General features: G+C 39.1%; 1 protein-coding gene across 1 annotated transcript in view; it reads right to left on the minus strand.

Annotated features, from left to right (window-relative positions):
- The window catches only part of nudcd1 (NudC domain containing 1), a gene marked incomplete at its 3' end in the record, with an annotated part of 100,482 nt that overhangs the window by 9,603 nt on the left and 79,731 nt on the right, over positions 1-11,148 (minus strand). The gene's annotated exons all lie outside the window — the stretch shown is intronic.

The following is an 11,148-nucleotide window of genomic DNA, read 5'->3' on the forward strand; positions in this document are numbered from 1 at the left end:
TGTTGTTTTATTTTAAAAAAGCAAAACATAAAAAGTCAAGATGACCGAACGCAGTGCCGTGTCATTTGTGTGTTGAACTTGTATTTCACATAAAAACGATTGTTACCTTGGACAATATGTGTCCGTAAGTATGGAAATGTGCATAAGTTCATTTTGTGTTTATTTTGGTGTAGCATATGTGTATTTTTTTGTGCAAGTTATGAGCCTAAGTGACGTTAGCTTTAAATTAGCATGTCATTCATCATTCGCCTTTTGGTAGCAGGGAAGCCCAGACTTCCCTCTCCCCAGCCACATTTGCCAAGTCTGTGTTGGCATTCCCAGGCCAGCCGAGAGATATAATCCCTCCAGCGTGTCCGGGGTCTTCCCCGGGGTCTCCTCCCAGAGGGACGTGCCTAGAACACCTCACCAGGGAGGTCCAGGAGGCATCCAGACCAGATGCCCGAGCCACCTCAACTGGTTCCTCTCGATGCGGAGGAGCAGCGGCTCTACTCTGATCTCCTCCCGGATGACCGAGCACGTCACCCTATCTCTAAGGGAGAGCCCGGCCACCTTGCGGAGGAAACTCATTTCAGCCGCCGGTATACAAGATCTCGTTCCTTCGGTCACGATCCACAGCTCATGACCATAGGTGGGGGTAGGAACGTAGATCGACTGGTAAATCGAGAGCTTCGCCTTCTGGCTCAGCTCCTTCTTCACCACGACAGACCGGCGCAGAGTCTGCATTAGTTCCCAACCAGACCGAGTCTAGCGGACTGTCCTGATGTGAATGCACCCTTAGGGTTAGGTCACTGGCAGGCACATAAAAACGTGCCTGCTTGGTACCAGATCTGGTACCAAGCAGATCTGGTACCAACTCTGAAATGTGACTGAAATTCCTAAAACGACAGATTCAGCTTGTTCAAGTTCTCAGGATCTTCACTTTCATAAAATAACAGCATTTCTGTTGATTTCCAGCTGGACGAAGACACATTGTTCACCAAGCTAGCTGCGTTTCCATCTCCCCTAGGAATTGTACAAGACATACATGTTTCAATAAAAAAGCTGGTAATGAAAATATCTAAATATGGAACCAGTATGTAAATGTGAAAGACAACACTTCGATTCTGAATAATTCCAAATTAAAAACATTATGTAAAAGTGGCCAATAACTGAGTTTCCATCACATCTTGAACAGCGCAACACGTAAAAATCGCAGTTTTAAAAAAAAGGTAATCGAATCACCTAAATTTGGAATCAATTCAGAATTATTTCCATGTAAATGTGATTACTTTAATTCTGAATGATTTATTACTGAATAATTAATTCCAAATTAAAAGACATCATGCATTTTCATAAAGTGTGTTGAAGTAGGGAAACTTCTAAAACATACAGGACAGTAGAAACGCTGATGTTGAAAATACAGTTCTGCATGAACACTAAAACGGTTAAATTGCAATAATGGTCAGAAAAAGTGCATCCAGGTTGTTTTCTCATATCGATCAGGTCTCTTAGATCCTGCTCAGTAGCTTTATGACAGACATAAAGCTGAAAAATGGCTCTGAACAAGTTTAAATGTCCCATTCATGACAGATGCATCGTTTTAAGCCCGTTAACATCGCTTCACTGCCACAGCAGAAACATTAAAGTTAACTGTGATGCAGCGTTAACAAGGTAAAGTATCAGAACAAGCTAAGCACAGGCTGAGCAATGCATCATGGAGACATTTATTACCAATGAGAGGATGGATATTGATATTTTCTTGGAAGCTCAGAGTTCAATATTTACTCCTGCTGTTCAGAAACAATTAACCTGCAGCTGACAGATGGCAAACTGGAGGGCAACTGCAGGTGCGTAGTTCCTCTCCTGCATGACGTCAGTCGGGATAGTTAGCCAAATTAATCTGCTGTATTTGTTTACTAACTACACATTCCCACTGCGATTACCTGGAAAAATGAAGAGGATTCAGGTGAAAGGGCTGAAGAACATAAGAATGGCGCTGTTGTAGATTCAACAGCAGCTATAAAAACACTAATGATTACGAAACCATCTGCTCACCGCTAATCTTTTATCTTTACTCATAAAATAAACTATAAATATGTCAATTAGCAACATATGAGATAAAATTAAAGCTAAAACAACACCTGGATAAAACAAAAACCTTCTTCTCCATTTATGTCAAATAAGTTATATAAACGTGAACACGGCAGCAGCTCCACGTGTTCAACTTCCTGTTAATGCTAATACTTAATCAACCAATCATGTGGCAGCAGCTCCACATGTAGACATGATGAAGACGCGGTGTGGTCGCTGGTCTATTTACTGGGATTTTCACACACAACCATCTCCAGGGTTTACAGAGAAGGTCTGAAGAAGAGAAAATATCCAGCTGTTGATGTCAGAGGTTGGAGGAGAAAGAACAGGCTGGATGGAGAGGAGAGACATTTTTAATTCAATGACAAAAACTTCATTAATCAAAGGCAAAGGCATAGAGCAAAAGTTTTATTTTTCTTTCTAAAAAATAAATAAATACAAAATGATGAAATAGCTTTAAATGAAAAAAACAAAAAGCAGAATATAAAGTTAAAAAGTATAAATGTATTTAAAGATGTAATCAAAAGTAAAAAAAAATACAAATATAAAAAAAATTAAATAAAATTCAAAAGCAAAATATGAAAATAAAAAAATAAACTAAATTAAATAAATAAAATATAATTAAAAATTTAATTCTACCCTACAGTCACTTAACGCTTTTCTCACATCTGAGAGCGAGAGCAACACAAGCAGGAAATCAGACATCATAGATCAGCGCTGGTCAGAAAAGTCCTGCGTCCAGTTGGACACAGATGCTGTCATGTATGGCTGTAAGCTCCGCAATTTGTTTGACAAATAACTTCTCTGTTTGAACAAATCCACATCAGTCATCGGTGTGTTACAGTCTGTAGCAGAAAACATGTTTAATTCCAGACATCTGGTCCAGTTTCTTTATTATTTATGCAACAAACAGCAGCTGAAAGTCAAAGCTAGCTAGATGCTATTTCCTGCTTTCTAAAGAAATGTTGGAAAAGAAGTCTACCAAGTCCAGGCAGCGGTCCTGCAGCCGCTCTCTCCGTTTTATCTCACAGTTAATACGTAGGATTTCTTTATTCTGCACAGCAGGGGAGATTTACATGGAATTTACTTTCTTACATTTTGTTATATGTTGGCATCAAATGAAAGTAAAAGGATTTATAGTGTCAACAAAATGAATTAATGCAGAATAATCCCGATTTTTTCTCCGATAAGAACAATTACAACAGTGAGATCTTTCTTTTTTATTTGGATCCCCAATTAGCTGCATTACAATTGTAGCACCCGTTCAGTCTCTCTTGCCTATGGGAGTAGCGGGTGCTTGGGTTCGTTTTAAATAAAAGGTGGATACCAAGAAGGTGCACCTGAAAGTGGATTATTCCAAACTTAAAAGTAAACTAAGGTTATAATAAAATGTTTCTCGCACAGATATGACCCGGAGATGATTTAAAGCTGAACAAACTGCCTGGCCTTTATTGAACAAGAACCCAATTTTGTCAACAGGAACAGTAGGCCGAGCTGGTAAACATAAAAATTTAACCATAAAATAAAGCAAATAAACAAAATATTTGAGCTGGTTTAAAGCCTACAATCTGCACAATAAAGTGTCTTTAACTCAATGGTTTCTTATTTCTGTGTACCTGCATAAATACCATCAGTATCCACAGTCTTACACATACAAATATAAACCAACGTTAAACCACATCAAACCAATTTAACCGTCGGTCGTGGGCCCACACACACACACACACACACACACACACACAAGCGCGCAGGTACTGAACTCACGGATCCGAAGTCTCAGGAAAAAACACGTTGCAGGCCTGTAAGTCTTGCAAAACATTGAGTGCGTTGAAATATTCCTTGCAAAACATTGAGTGCGTTGAAATGTCCGACCGTGGAATGGCGAATCTGTGCGACGTCAGGCAGGTTGCGTTGTCCGCCATTAACTGCCTTCTCGCGCGCCTTTTTTCCTCCTTGAGACTCCTTTCCCGAATGTCCTCGCGCTGCTTCGAGTCTGAATCCACGTCTTCCCACTCGTAAAACGTACGAGCTCCAGCCCTTTTTCTCCCTCTCGCACACTTTAAGCAAGAAGGCTCTTTGTATCGTGTTAAACTCCACGCGGCAAACTTTCGTCTTCCTCCACGTCTCTTTCCCCAGTCCGCTCTCTCCTCCACCCTCACCCTTCGCTCTCCCCTCGTTAGTCCCTCCCCCTCACTTTGATTACCAATCAAAAGGCACAAAGGTGAGCGACTACATCTCCAAACCAATAGAATTACAGATGCGGAAAACAACCCGGAAGTGTCGCCAGACTAAATACAATTTAAAAATTATTATTTTAACGAAATAATATTCTTAACCCTTCATGTCTGAATAAAATAACAACAGTGAAAGACATTTATAACAAATGCATTTGTGTCTTTTTACAAATAAAGCAATAAAAAGTAAATAAACTTTTACTTTATGATGCTATCGTGACTAAATAAACTCAAATAGGTTTTACTTTAGCCCCCTAATTACTACAGGGCTACACAATGCAGAATAATCACTTCGAATAATCACCTTATAATCATGATTATAATGCAGAATAATCACCTTATAATCATGATTATAATACAGAATAATTACCTTATAATCATGATTATAATGCAGAATAATCACCTTATAATCATGATTATAATACAGAATAATCATGCTTATTTCTCCGATGAGAACATTTACAACAGTGAGATCTATCTTTCTTTCCTTCTTTTTTATTTGGATCCCCAAACTGCAGCTATTCTTCCTGGGGAAGCTATTCTTCATAGAAAGCAAAACATTTCACATTATAAGCAAGCATAAAATAAATGGAAATGTATCATAGAAAAAGAAAATAGAAAAGCAAAATAAAAGATAATTCTATTACATGCTCAACAATAAATCAGGAACAATGCATATTCATATATTCTATTACATAACATCAATAAATATTCTATATGTATAGCTTATGCTAGCAAAAGAGACATTTTAATAAGATATCTATATTTATTTTATAAATATTACTGACAACGTTATATGTAAGATACATAGATAAAACATGTTTATGGTGATTATATGTAAGAAATATGGAATTGTTCCCATCTAACAACCAAAATGGTGGGAATGATGGCGTTTCGTCTCAATCGCTGGCTCCTCATCTGAATCCAATCAAATCATTGAATCTTTGTCCACTGAACTGATCAAACTTGAGATTCCCCCTTAAACGAGTCATTTTCATGTTGATCCTTCAGTTTCCTCACTTGGAGTTTGAACTTTGGCTCTTCTAACACACGCTGCTCCTGGCTTTATATTTCAGTACTTTCGTGTTTAACTTTCTTCTTAGAGGCCGATCTCTATCTTAATGATGGTTGTTATGAGGAAGCAGCTCTCCAGAATGAAATGCGATCCCCATGAAATTCCACATCTCCGTGTGGTTTGCTGCTTTTCCAGCACAACGCCGTTTGTTTGGACAGAAAATGCTGCTGTGACACAATCGCTCCCCGACATCTGATTCCTGCAGCTTCAACGTGTGGCAGAGGCTGTCAGGCAGCGCCGCCCTACACATCTGACAGGCATTTAAAATTCCCAGTAAACAAACCCACATGCTGGTGCTTGATGGCTGCACACAATGACAAGCCATTTAAAAAGCCATCAGTCCCTCCTCTCCAAAAACTCATTTTCTGTCTACTTGTGTTTGACCTGCGGCGAGCGTCAGGCGGCCTCTGAGCGAGCGAGGTGGCAGACGGCGCCGCCGCAGCCTACCCAGGCCATGATTTCTGATTAAAAATAAAACAGCTGAAAAAAAGGAAAATAACAGAACAGACTTCAATCAGAAGACCACAGAGAGTCCATTCAATGCAGATTTCATTAAACTGGAAGCCTTTCACAGGTCGATTATTTCAGGCTCTGATCCATCTGTGAAGTAAGTTGCTCTTTTGAGTGCCAACATCAGACGTTTCTAATCAACCAAAAGACCCAAAACAGGATCAATTCAAATGAACAAAGAGGTTTCAGGCTGGACAGACGGCTCTAAGTGGTGACTAACAGATTCTCATTGATCCGCACATCTTAAAAAAAAAAACAAAAAAAAAAAAAACAGCCCATCGAAGCCTGTTTACAGGACCATTAAAATCCGATTTCTGGGAGTAATCAGATTACTGTAATAATCTGATCTGATGTGTCTCCATGCAAGATATTGGAAAAATTTACTACATGTACAGGATAAAAAAAGAAAAAGTAGCTCAAATTTGCCAATAATGTCAAAAGAGATCATTTTACTGTAACTACATCTGTAGAAATACTCTGATTACTCTGTAGTTTAGGGGGTGTTACCACGCCTGTTTGCATGAGTCGGATCATAACCTGATATCTGGAGTTATCAGATAGTTCGAGTGGTTATGTAGACAGCATAATCAGATTATAGGAAATCAGATTAACACACTTAGATTGCTCTTTGATACCTTAATGCAAGTAGACCCAAATACCTGATTTATTTAGCAAAAAGCTGCATCGTTTCCATCCAGAATCAGCTTTTCTTACCGAGATAATGCCAAATCTGAATTTCTCATAATAACATTGATTGTGGACAAATGATAAAATTTTTAACTTTATTTTTTTAACATTGAAATGATTACACACCTCATAAATAAGAAGGATAAAGTGTTTTGGTGAAATGACAAGACATCTATATATGAAGAATATATAGAATTCTCTCAGAGTTAATGCCAAATTTGAACTTTTAATTATGCAAATTAATTAAAGACTATTTTTTGTGAATTTCTTTGCACTTTTGATTTTAAGCGTCAGAGTGCATGTGGTAGTTGGAGAGGGTGGTGACATTATTATTGTGGATAAAAAGGGACCCTGCAGAAAAATCAGGTATTTGGGTCTACTTGCATTAAGGTATCAAAGAGCAATCTAAGTGTGTTAATCTGATTTCCTATAATCTGATTATGCTGTCTACATAACCACTCGAACTATCTGATAACTCCAGATATCAGGTTATGATCCGACTCATGCAAACAGGCGTGGTAACACCCCCTAAACTACAGAGTAAACGCAGGCTCTAATATTAGCAGCTAATGCTGAGAATGCAGGCTCTAATATTAGCAGCTAATGCTAAGAACGCAGGCTCTAATATTAGCAGGTAACGCTAAGAATGCAGGCTCTAATATTAGCAGGTAACACTAAGAACGCAGGCTCTAATATTAGGAGGTAACGCTAAGAACGCAGGCTCTAATATTAGGAGGTAACGCTAAGAATGCAGGCTCTAATATTAGCAGCTAATGCTAAGAACGCCGGCTCTAATATTAGCAGCTAACGCTAAGAACCCAGGCTCTAATATTAGCAGCTAACGCTAAGAACCCAGGCTCTAATATTAGCAGCTAACGCTAAGAATGCAGGCTCTAATATTAGCAGCTAAAACTAAGAATGCAGGCTCTAATATTACCATCTAATGCTAAGAAAGCAGGCTCTAATATTAGCAGCTAACGCTAAGAACACAGGCTCTCATATTAGCAGCTAAAACTAAGAACGCAGGCTCTCATATAGCAGCTTACATGAAGACCACAGGCTCTAATGTTAGCAGCTCACGCTAAGACTGTAGGCCCTAATATTACCAGCTAACGCTAAGACTATAGGCTATCACATGAACAGCTAACACCAAGAATACAGGTTCTCACATTAACAGCTAACACGAAGACCATGCGCTCTCACGTTAGCAGCTAATGCAAAGATTGAGGGAACCATCATGTTCGACACAGACTGGATGTTCTGGAAATGAGAGTAAGAGACGTCACCATGAACTACAAAATAAAGCCTCAAATGGACTGGTAAATCAATTCAATTTTCATAAATGATACACTTATATTAGCAAAGTTTATTCCACTAATCAGATTACTCCAAGAAATTGGTTTTGATGGTCTCTGAGGAGGTCACTCATGATAAATGAAAAGCAAAACGTGTAAAAGGCGCTTATGACAAAATTATAACCTGGTAAGCCTTTGTCCAGCCATTTAATCATTTATACAGTAATTTGGGGGTCCCTGAGCCTTTTACCACATTATTTCCTGCCATATCTTTTCCAGCAGCCTTCTCCAGGAGTTCAGCCTGACACATACAAGCCACAGAAAAAGTGAAAATCTGCAAACAAATAGGACATAGTTTAAAAAGTCACTGTTGTATTCTACTTTAGTTTATCACCAATCCACCGCTAAATAAAGGAGGATTTAACTGCAAGCAGCAGTGCACAGCATTGGATTATCCTCATGAACCCAGAATCTAAATTCCCGCTAGCGCCTGTGTTACCCACAACACCATTACTGCCAGAAAAATAAAACTTTAGGGACAAACAAAGCTCTGATTGGACCAAAAGACGCCAGAAGACTTTAACAACATAAAATGTATTATTTTCCTATGTTTAATGTAGGGTTTTCTGTACTGTTGTCATGTGTATTTTGAAGTTAAAAATGTTCTTTTAATGATTAATATGGAGTTCACCGAACCTCCTGATCTCTGGTGTTTTTGGTCAGCTAGGACAGTTGTACCAAGGTACAGTGATTAGCACATGGCTAAGTAGCATAGCAATACAAGATAAGCTAATTAGCACATGTCTGTTTAGCATATTGCTACTAAAATACCTTTGATAAGCATATTAGCATGTTGCTAATTGGTATATTGAGCTAAAAAGGTATTATGTACACTAATTAGCAAGTGTCTAATTTACATTAGGATCCTTTGTTCCGGGAAAAAAGGACCTTAGATAACAATTATATGAGCTAAATAGCATAATAGTACGATCACAGCACCTTTCTTTTTTTTTAAATAAAAAAACCTCTTTTTTTTAAAAAATTTTATTCATAAGAAAATTCTGTTATTTTCTAAGAAATCATGACTTCACATAAAGGCTCTGTATCAATTAATGCTTTATCTAAAATTACTTGAACACACAGAAGATCTTCATCAGGACATCTGTAATTGAAATTGAAATGATGCTGGACTGTGTTTATTTACTAATAAATCAATAGAACAATAATATTTCTGCATTTTTTTACCCCACAAATTATTTTTTAAATTCTTCTCTGCACTTATAAAGCTCCAATATGTCTGGATTTGTAGCTTACCTGCAAAGCCTTTCGCATCACCAGAAAGGTACATAAAGGAAAAGAGGCTGCTGCATCAAAAGAAAATATAGCAACAGAGAAAACAGCAGTTTTCTGCTGGCTCTACCTGCCAGATGAGGCTGAAAACTTTTGGAAAGAGCTCAAGTGACCCAGAACAACCCCTCTCTTAGTGAAGCTACACAAGGCCGGGGTTGCTGGAAAGTTCCTTTTTAAAAGACTGCAAGGTCTGGGCTGTTATTTAAAGTGACTTGTGACGGTCTTTGCTGTGATTCAGTACAATTTAAATACAACAGAAAGCATCAATGTTTTATGATGTAAAGAAATACTGAGCAACTTGAACAAGTTTAGAAAAGTTTTAAACAACCAGATTCCATGAAGTCTTGGCCTGACCGTCACCGTACACAGAGCTGCCAGAGCAAAGTGACGCATCAGTCCTACAAAAGAGTGCAAACTGATCCAGGTTGTGTCAGAAATATGCTCATTTTAGAATCATCATGATAAACCACATATATGTTTGATTACAGACAAAGGAAAACTGTCAGTCTTAGTTTGACTGGACTTCAGTGCTGAAGTTGACACATCTGACCTTAATATTTTATTGGCTATCTAGGTTTGAAATCTGAGTGTATTGATGGACTTGGCCCTAAAACCCATCAAACAGACCAGATATCTGGGTGTAGAGATAGACTGGGACCTAAAAACCACCAACTAGACCAGAAAGCTGGGGTAGTGGTGGACTTGGACCAAAAAAAAACACCAACCAGACCAGAAATGGGTGTAGTGATGAACCTGGACCAAAAAAAAAACACCAACCAGACCAGAAATCTGGGTGTAGTGATGGATTAGGACCAAAAACCCACCAACCAAGCCAGAAGTCTGGGGTAGTGGTGGACTGGGACCTAAAAACCACCAACTAGACCAGAAATCTGGGTGTCGTGATGGACTTGGACCAAAAACCCACCAACAAGACCAGAAATGTAGGTGTAGTGGTGGACTGGGACCTAAAAACCCACCAACCAGGCCAGATATCTGGGTGTAGTGATGGACTTGGACCTAAAAACCACCAATCAGACCAGAAATCTGGGTGTAGTGATGGCCTTGGACCTAAAAACCACCAATCAGACCAGAAATGTAGGTGTAGTGGTGGACTGGGACCTAAAAACCACCAACCAGGCCAGATATCTGGGTGTAATGGTGGACTTGGACCTAAAAACCACCAACCAGGCCAGATATCTGGGTGTTGTGATGGACTTGGACCTAAAAACCACCAATCAGACCAGAAATCTGGGTGTAGTGATGGCCTTGGACCTAAAAACCACCAATCAGACCAGAAATGTAGGTGTAGTGGTGGACTGGGACCTAAAAACCACCAACCAGGCCAGATATCTGGGTGTAATGGTGGACTTGGACCTAAAAACCACCAATCAGACCAGAAATCTGGGTGTCGTGATGGACTTGGACCTAAAAATCACCAAACCAGACCAGAAATCTGACTGCATCGATCCAGTTCTAAAGGCTTTACACTGCCTGTCTCTCCATCACAGGGCATACTTTAAAGTTCTGCTACTGGTCTATGAAGCTCTGAATGGTTCAGGACCAAAATACTTCAGAAACATTTTGACCCAGTATGAACCCAACAGATCCCTAAGGTCATCTGGATCTGGTCTCTTATCAGTTGTCAAAGCCAGAAGCAGACCTGGAGAAGCTGCATTCAGCTTCTATGCTCCACATGTCTGGAAGAAACTCCAAGAATTGGACTTAGCGGTTAAGAAAATGGATGATGAACATGTTCAGAGAATTTTATAAGCAACATGTTCCCAAACTGATGTTGGCTGAAAAACAAAGCTGTTAGCGTGTCACGTGGCTCTCTTCATGGTTTATAGTCTACATCAGACCGACAACCGCACCATTTCTCTCTGTTGCTGTGGTAACAGATGTGGTGCATTGTTCAGGAGTTGAATCA

This window comes from Telmatherina bonti (genome assembly GCF_933228915.1).
Source record: "Telmatherina bonti genome assembly, chromosome: 19".
Classification (NCBI taxonomy): domain Eukaryota; kingdom Metazoa; phylum Chordata; class Actinopteri; order Atheriniformes; family Telmatherinidae; genus Telmatherina; species Telmatherina bonti.